Source organism: Dysidea avara, chromosome 3, assembly GCF_963678975.1.
Source record: "Dysidea avara chromosome 3, odDysAvar1.4, whole genome shotgun sequence".
Lineage (NCBI taxonomy): Eukaryota > Metazoa > Porifera > Demospongiae > Dictyoceratida > Dysideidae > Dysidea > Dysidea avara.
This window is the reverse complement of record NC_089274.1, coordinates 46,912,077-46,920,562: the sequence shown is the minus strand read 5'-3', so window position 1 is coordinate 46,920,562 and position 8,486 is coordinate 46,912,077. Positions and strand designations below refer to the sequence as shown.

Sequence of the window (8,486 nt, the reverse complement as noted above, 5' to 3'; positions counted from 1 at the left end):
TGGCTGCCAGCCCAAAATGTAAAAAGTTTCACTATTAGTCCTTATAAGCTCCTGATGAAGAAAGTGATGAAGTCATTATCCATAGGATATATTTTTCAGAGTATCCATTTCAGTTCTGCAATATAGTAGCCAAGCATAAGATGAACATAACACAGCATTCCAGTGGTTTAGTGGTGACCACAACACTTAAACTGTGGTGAGATTTGAGACTACCGGAAGCCCTGGAATGCCTTCAACACATGAAGTACCAAATATCTAATGCCTGGCTTTCATCCACAGTGGACCTGTCTTGGTGGCCACTTGTACAGAAGGGAAACAGTTGCCACACAGTCTTTCGAGCGAACAGCTATTTTCCACACCCCTTAATTATCAATTTGTAAAATCTTGAGCAAAATTGTGTGTGCGAGCAACAGGGCCGCCCACAGGGGGGGGGGGGGGCAACTGGGGCATTTTGCCCCGGGCCCCAGCCTGAAAGGGGCCCCAGGAGGCCCCATGAAGGGCCCCCTGAATACCTGTTTAAAAGATCGATATACTCTAATAGAGCAGTCAGATCTAAATACTCTAATAGAGCAGTCACAGTATTCTTCAGAGGAGCAGTGTAGCAAGCTTATAGATAAGGAGATATGGTTGGTGATGGGTAGTTATTGTCATTGCCAGCAGGTTGTGACCTTTTTTTTTCTTTTTTTTTTGGTCTTCACCTTACAACTTGGGTCAAGGGCCCCACTTTAACTCTTTGCCCTGGGCCCCTTAATTTCTCTGGGCAGCCCTGGCGAGCAAGTGCGATGTTGTGCATTGGCAGTGCCGTGTATATGGTTGCTGTCTAGCAGTGACACATCACGAGTATTGAAGTCACAATGCGTTACTGTATCATCCATCTAAATACAATCTCTGAATGTGTCATTTTGTGTAGAGAGCAATCTTCCGCAAGAAATGACCTGCAGGTTTCAGTGTGTATTGTTAACCATTAATATTGTTCACCATTGTGAACTGTATGTACAGTGAAACCTCACTTAGCGGCCACCTCTTTAATAAGACCACCTCATTATATTGGCCACCCCTAGTAGATCCCAAATATAGCTAAGCAGTACTTTATGACCTCATTCATAAGGCCACCTTGTTATTCAGGCCAAATTTTTTGGTTCCACAGCTGGCCATATTAATGAGGTTTCATTGTACTGATGTGAATTTTTATTTTTCATAACTTTTCTTCAGGTTTACTGATGGGCACTATGAAGCATTGTTGACTGGTCTGTACATAATGTGGTGACTTGAAATGCTAAAACAGTACGTAGCATGTCTTGTATGTACATGTAATGTGTTGCAATGTGTCCACACATCCACACATCTTAGAAATAAATTCTCTGTACTCAGTTCCATTGTGCCACTGGGTCATAAGTGGGTTGAGTATGGATCATCCAGGACATTTGGGTCACATTTTGTCCTGGCCAAGTGGATCTCATCCACTGACAGAGTATACAGATCAGACCACGTGTATAAATTACGGTGGAACTTGCTTATTGCCACCTTCACTCAATAAGAAGGTAACAGTGTATAAATTCTCAATTGGAATTGGCTTTTCAAGAGAGGTTGTCTTTCTATACTGGTGGCCATTAAGACAGGTTGCACTGATAGTGTACATACTAGAGATGCAACAATATCCTCCACTTAGTGTCTTTTGATAGTGATGCAATGGAGACTATGTATTGTTGCATTTAAATACTATTATATTGCAACTCTAGCACGTATTTATAACAGGAATGTTTGTTAACTGTTTAGACATACTGGAGCCACACCCACTCATCTGGATTCTACAAATGGAATCATACCAACTTGTTATCGTACTTACTTGTTACTCCCATTGTGTTTGGATGAATATACATGCCGTCATGTGAGACTTGCTACCATGGCGGGCCACTGGAAAACATTTTCATAGCAGTTATATTACAGTCATTATTGTACAATTCTTACATTATTGTTGTGAAAAGTTTTTGGTATGCATGTGTCCTCTGTATGTTGTAATTACATGTGTAGTTTTTGTGTGGGGTGCTATAAAATGCAATAATGCATGGTGACAATTGGCTAGCTACATGTGCTAATTACTCACAGCTTGTGTCAACAACTGGTAACCACAGTTGTATTCTGTGTCATTCTTTAAGCCGCGCCCTTAGAGGACAAATTACGTCACGGTGGGGCAGTAACGGGTGGGGGCGACTAAATTCAAATTTAAAAACGAACGATGGGTATGCAGCACCATAGATGATATCTGTGGACTATAATCTATGGCAGCACACTTCTTGGTGGCTATATGCACTGATTAACTACATAGAGCGCCAGTTCATCAATACCCAGTGACCGCAGTTGTGCTCTGCGTCATTCTTTAAATTCCGAGTAAAATTCTTAGAGAGAGCAAATTACGTGGGGGCAACTAAATTCAAACTAGCCATCAGTCTCGAAAACATGTTTCAATCTGAACGAAACTTGTAGAACAGTTTAAAGACACATTGCCCTACATGCCAAGCGAGTATTTCGGAAAACAACAATCTGTGTTTTGTATTTGGCCTCTAGGTCGACTGAGGACGACTGAAACTTCGTTTGGTGCTGAAATTACGACTGTAGGGTAATCATGTATGGTGAAATCGATGATGTGAATCTTGAGGCGATTGAGTGAATACTGAAGCGATAGCAGGGCAATCAATGTTTGGAATGCACAAAGGAACGCAAGGCATACACCTGCGGTTGCGTCTAACCGCATGCGATAAAAAAAAATGAAACTTCCCCTTGATGTCGGCAATCTCGATCACGAAGCAATCGGGATGGATTTGCTTCACTGCTTGTGTGGTAGTTACTAGTGACACGATGAGTTCAACTCTAGAGTTTCAGAGGGATAGCATAAGTGGCGGGTGAGTTACAGGAAGGCCGAATTTGACAACGTTCGTTCCTGTAAAATCCGGGTTTCGTTATGTACAGACATCCTACGGATCACGTGATCACTTTTAAACCACAAAAATGACGTTACACCGGAAACGCTGGTCGAGTCAGTAAGCGCCTATAGGCGTTTTTTGCGTTCTTATTACTGTGCACTGTTTAAAGCGTCTGGGACCTCTGTCTGACACCCCTGTCTGACACGGTGAAATGGTTGATTAAGGCAAGGATGAAGGCATATGACAGGTAAACTTTTAAGATATTAAATGTGTGCACTCACACACCAACATCACACCACTGCAATTTCTACACCTTTGAACAGAGCATGTTCAGCCTTGACATCCTGGTGGCCAACACTGAGGCTTAGCAACTATTAGTGCAATGCCATGTAATACAGAGCGTGCATTGATTTTGGGTTATGCAGTTGGCAATGTAATTTTGTACAGGCAAAAACTTTAACAGGAATAACAATCAACTGTACTCACAAAATAAATTAATCGGGCCATTCAACATGTCTAGTACCAGCACTGGTTTCAGGATACTGGGGGGCTTACATGTGTAGTAGGTTGAGTTCATTTGAGAAGTCGTGTGATTTTGCATGATCACTTAACGATAAGGTGATGTTTAATTGCAATCAGCTAGTCTAACAGTTCAATACTGATCCAAATATCAGTCGATCAGTTCACCCACAACAAACCAATTGTCACTTTAGGGAACTAGAAAATGGCCAAGTTAATTTGAATATGCACTCAGCACCTGTACACTCTATTTGTAAAGTCTACGTGCTGAGTGGCTGGACCATATATTTTATGCATAACTGTGGCCACTGGGTATTGGATATGCAGAGGAGGTAGGACATGACGTCATAATAATTGCGTGATGTGGGCCGTACTGTACATTTTGCCAATAGAATGTAGTTCTAGTCCACCTTAAAGTTTAGTGTTGTAATTGTCAAAAATGATAATTTACTAATGTAGAAATTGTTTTATCTACTGAGCTTTATTAAGCTCATGGTGAGTTTTGCAATAGCTCATCATTCAGACTTGTGTAATTGCTCATTATACTAGTTACCGTTAAGAGTTAATGTAATCGACCTCGGCGTTTACAATGATGCTAGAAGCTTGGTACATTAGTTTTCCATTATATAATTGTTATCAGAATTCAATTAAATTATGTAGCTTTTCACTGAAATCACATGCGCTATGACATCATGTCCTACCCCCCTGTTAGACATGTGTGTGGGAGTTCCACTGCGGGTGTGGCAGACTTTTCCATCGCAAGGGAGCACCAGCAATACTGGCATCAGGTTATGGTTGTGCCAGGTCCAGTTCTTCAGATCCGTTACACAGCTATTGTTCAGGGTATGCGCACAATCGAAGGGTTGCAGGTTCATTGCTTGGTTATGCCCAGTTTCTGTTGTTGTTTCCTTAAGCAAGAAAGTTAACTCACATTGCTCCAGTATATCCAACTGTATAATAGGGGGCCTGGTGTCAACTGGAGAAGTAGCCTACCCAGCTGTAACATCAATGGGTACCTGGGGAAGCAAATACCAACCATTCATGCCTCATATACAGGTGAAGGCCAAGGTGGGACTTCATGCACACACCTTCACTTGTGAGACATGGTATAGCCTCCTGCAATCCCCTGGAGGATATGCCAGCACTGACTCCTAGCACCTGATTAATGCACTCTGGGTAAGCATGACCATACCAGCATGGTAGCCAACTTTGCTTTGTGTAGTGTAGTGTGTGTGTATGTGTGTGGGTGCATGTGTATGAGATAGAGGCAGCATACACAAGTGGTTAAATGTCGAAAGGTTCCAATTGCTGTTGCTTCCTTAAACAAGAAACTTCTCACATTGCTGTAGTAAGCCCCAAGTACTGTTCCAGAAGGATTTGCCTGTACAGGTTTGACGCACAGGTAGCATAATCCATGTAATTTAAATGATAGGATAGCAGTATTGCGATCCTATTGTAATATTTATTAAGATCCTGGTGAAGATAAGTTGTATTAGGGCTTTTTTTGGAAATGCTTTAGCACCACCAGCCGCTCCATAGGCCTTTCGCTGGAATCATCCTTGGCTCAGTTACCGTAGCACAGATTTGGGGGGGGGGGGGGTTGGAAAGCTCTGGGCATAGTGGTCCTTTCATCAAAGTGTGGATTGGTTGCTATGAAACCCCTTGTGCCCCATGTAAGTATTTTAGCTTGTGTTCATTGTTAACATTTCTCTGATGTGGACGCCATTGAATTATGTTCCAATGGAGTTCCACTGGTCATCATATTTCCAAGTATTTGAGGATATGTCCCAAATTATTTTGGACATATACCGGTGTTTAGAAGTTCACAATTAATAATTATTAGTTATGAATTTAGCAAATAATTGTGCGGACATTTGGTATTACATTACAGTGAAAATTAATTGTGCAAATACATTATAATAGTGCAAAATGTTGATGGCCTTCCTCAACCGGCCTGTGCTTTTGGGGGGGTGGGGTGCCACCTGTTGTTCTTTTCGACTGTAGTTTCCTCTTTTTTATGTCTCTGTTTTACTTTAGTCTTTCCTCATTGGCCATAGTCAGTGTATCCCTGAAGTGGGTGATTGCATTGGCTGGATCAAGTCTCTTCATTGTGGCCAGGGATTCACTGGTGAGCTTCCTGATGTGACTATCACATTTTTTTGATTAGTTTGGTTAGATGCTCCACGATAGTTGCAGCTAGTTCTTGTTCAGCCGCAGTCAGTTTTTGTATCCACTTGGGGGTGAATTCCCTGTCGTCTTTGTACATGATATTTGGCTCAATTTTTCCAGGTGGTACACTGCCACGGGCCAGTGCCATCCTGTTTGCCTCACTACTGTACGTCTCTTTGCCTTGTTGACCTGGCTAGTTGAAATCTAATTTTCACTAGTTCTTTCTCCAGCTGGAGCTGGTTCTCCTGTTCAATAGATGTTGAGTTGGTTGTTGGCTGCTCATCAGCGATGAGTTGTGTTAATAATAGATCATGATCATTATCATTATCTTTGCCATTTCCACTTTTCATCTGGCTACTGCTGCCGTTTGAGTAGGAGTGGCTGTATCCAATGTGGGGCTGGTGACAACAGTAGCAATGGCTGCTGGTGATGAAGAGGCTCAACCATTATGTATCAGTGACCTTCTCCCTCCAAGGAATGATGACATCAGATCGTTAGTGGCAGCTGGCGTGCCAGTTGTAACAGGCTGGACCTCTATGTCGTTGTCAGAGACATCCTCATCCTGGCTGTTGGTCTTGATCTGACTCCGTCCATTACACTCTGTTAAAACAAGTTCATTTTTTTGTACATGCACATTAGTGAATTTGTAAGTTTTCTATTAATTTTTCTTATGCATTATTTCAACTGTGGCTTAAAAAAATTATGTTCTGAACCTATGGTGTCTATACACTGTAGCTACTTGAATGGAATGTACGTACATGTGTGTGTGTGTGTCAGTGTCACATGTTGTAATTTGTATGCCTCCAATGGTTGTTATTCTTGTGCTTAAGGTTGAATGGTTCGCTAGTTGGTTGGATAACTAGCTCAATGTTATTGTTCCTCTTTCTCTAGCTATGTGTGTCAATGCTGGCGTCAACCACTGGGGTGGGATTACTACAGCTCACTTGTCATCCGTGAAGTGGTGTTGGATTTTCATGGAATATTTGAGGATCAGGTGAGCTCATGTGTAATTACAGATTTTTTATTTTTGTTATTATCATTCCATGGTGATGAGGGGTTACTGTTATCAGTGCTGTTGGTAGAGTAGGTGTCTGGTCTCCTTGTCCCTTTCTATCCAGTTGAGACCTTGTGGATAGACACATTTTAGTCTGTTTATACATAAATTCTAATGTTAGATCTATTCGTTGCTGGGATCTATCTCACGTATTATTTGTACTCTCATGTTGTGTTTGCATTCTCCTTTTCTGGTATTTGAGTTGTCAGTACAAAATGGGTCAGATTGCTCAGTGATTTGTTGTCCCAATTTTGTTAGTTGTGTGTTTTTATTGAGGATGTATATGCATATCAATTCGATGTGTGTTTATATTTAAATTCTTGTAGTACTCATTGATGAGCCAGTGGAGTGGTGTTTACACACATGTTGGAGGTCATCAGAGAGTGACTTGTCCATACTGTGGATAATTTTCATACAGTTGTTTTTGTATCCGTGCATTAGTTTTGTAATACATGGCAAGACACTTGAAATTTATCAAATGTATATCTTCTATAGTTTCTATTATTTTGGTAGTCTATATTTCAATATTTATTGGAGCTGAATTGTGTTGTAGTGTAATATGGGTGGCATTGACCAGAGATACAGTTGGCTGGTTGCTGGGAGTAGGGGCTCCTGTTTGGGGAACTTACCAACTTGGCAACCGTACGCGTCATTTGGTGTGATTGGCTTGTGGAGCAGATCATTATTGGACATGTTGCCTAATACCGTTTCTAATATCTCGGCCGTCTGGGGTAGCTTGTCAAAGTGTGTGTGTGTGTGTGTGTGTTGGGGGAGGACCCTATGGGCTGATTGTTGTGATGTAGGGTTATCCCGATGCTGGATGTAGTTTGTGCTGATATGCTCTCTTCTTGCAAGCTTGGTCAGTCGTTGGCAATGAAAATTTGCTAAGGATAAATGGCATTTTCTGGTTGATACAAAAAGCATACTATACTATTTCTAAGGAGATTGATGTTGGCATGCCCCTACAGAAACTTTAAAAGCAGCATTTGTTAATCCTCTAATCCAATCATTCACTGTCGCTTTAGCACAGGAAACAACCACTGTAGTTTGACTGTTCTACATAATTGGACACCATTTCATCATGTTTGTAACTTCTGATCTTTCACAGTATGTCATTATTGAGCAATCAAATATTTAATAGAAATATCTGTAATGTTAACAATTTTAAAATCTGATTTATAAACCATCAGCAATACTTTCACACCCATAGCATAATTCAACCAGAGGCTTGATGTGACTGTATCTTAGATTTACAAGACTATACAATATACAGTTGTTACAAAATCACATGACTTCTCAAATACACACCACCTACTACCCGTGAAAGCCCCCAGCATCCTCAAAACCAGTGCTGGAATTTGCATCTTGTAAATGGCCCTTACATAACCCAAAATCAATGCACGCTCTGTATTACATGGCATTGCACTAATAGTTGCTAAGCCTCAGTGTTGGCTACCAGGATGTAAAGGTTGAACATGCTCTGTTCAAAGGTGTAGAAATTGCAGTGCTGTATGTATTTGGTGTGTGAGTGCACACATTTAATATCTTAAAAGTTTACCTGTCATATGCCTTCATCCTTGCCTTAATCAACCATTTCACCGTGTCAGACAAGGATGTCAGACAGAAGTCCCAGACGCTTTAAACAGTGCGCAGTAATAAGAACGCAAAAAAACGCCTATAGGCGCTTACTGACTCGACCAGCGTTTCCGGTTTAACGTCATTTTTGTGGTTTAAAAGTGATCACGTGATCCGTAGGATGTCTGTACATAACGTAACCCGTAAAATCCTCACGTAGTGGTCGCGTCATTTATTGTCTGTGGCGC

At 41.3% G+C, this 8,486-nt stretch overlaps 1 long non-coding RNA gene across 1 annotated transcript; it reads left to right on the top strand.

The window, feature by feature from the left end:
- The first annotated feature begins 3,012 nt into the window (after positions 1–3,012).
- LOC136251352 (uncharacterized) lies at positions 3,013–7,229 on the top strand. Its single transcript, XR_010699038.1, has 3 exons — positions 3,013–3,168; positions 6,501–6,603; positions 6,990–7,229. It is a non-coding gene; the product is annotated as an uncharacterized lncRNA (long non-coding RNA).
- The last annotated feature ends 1,257 nt before the right edge of the window (positions 7,230–8,486 follow it).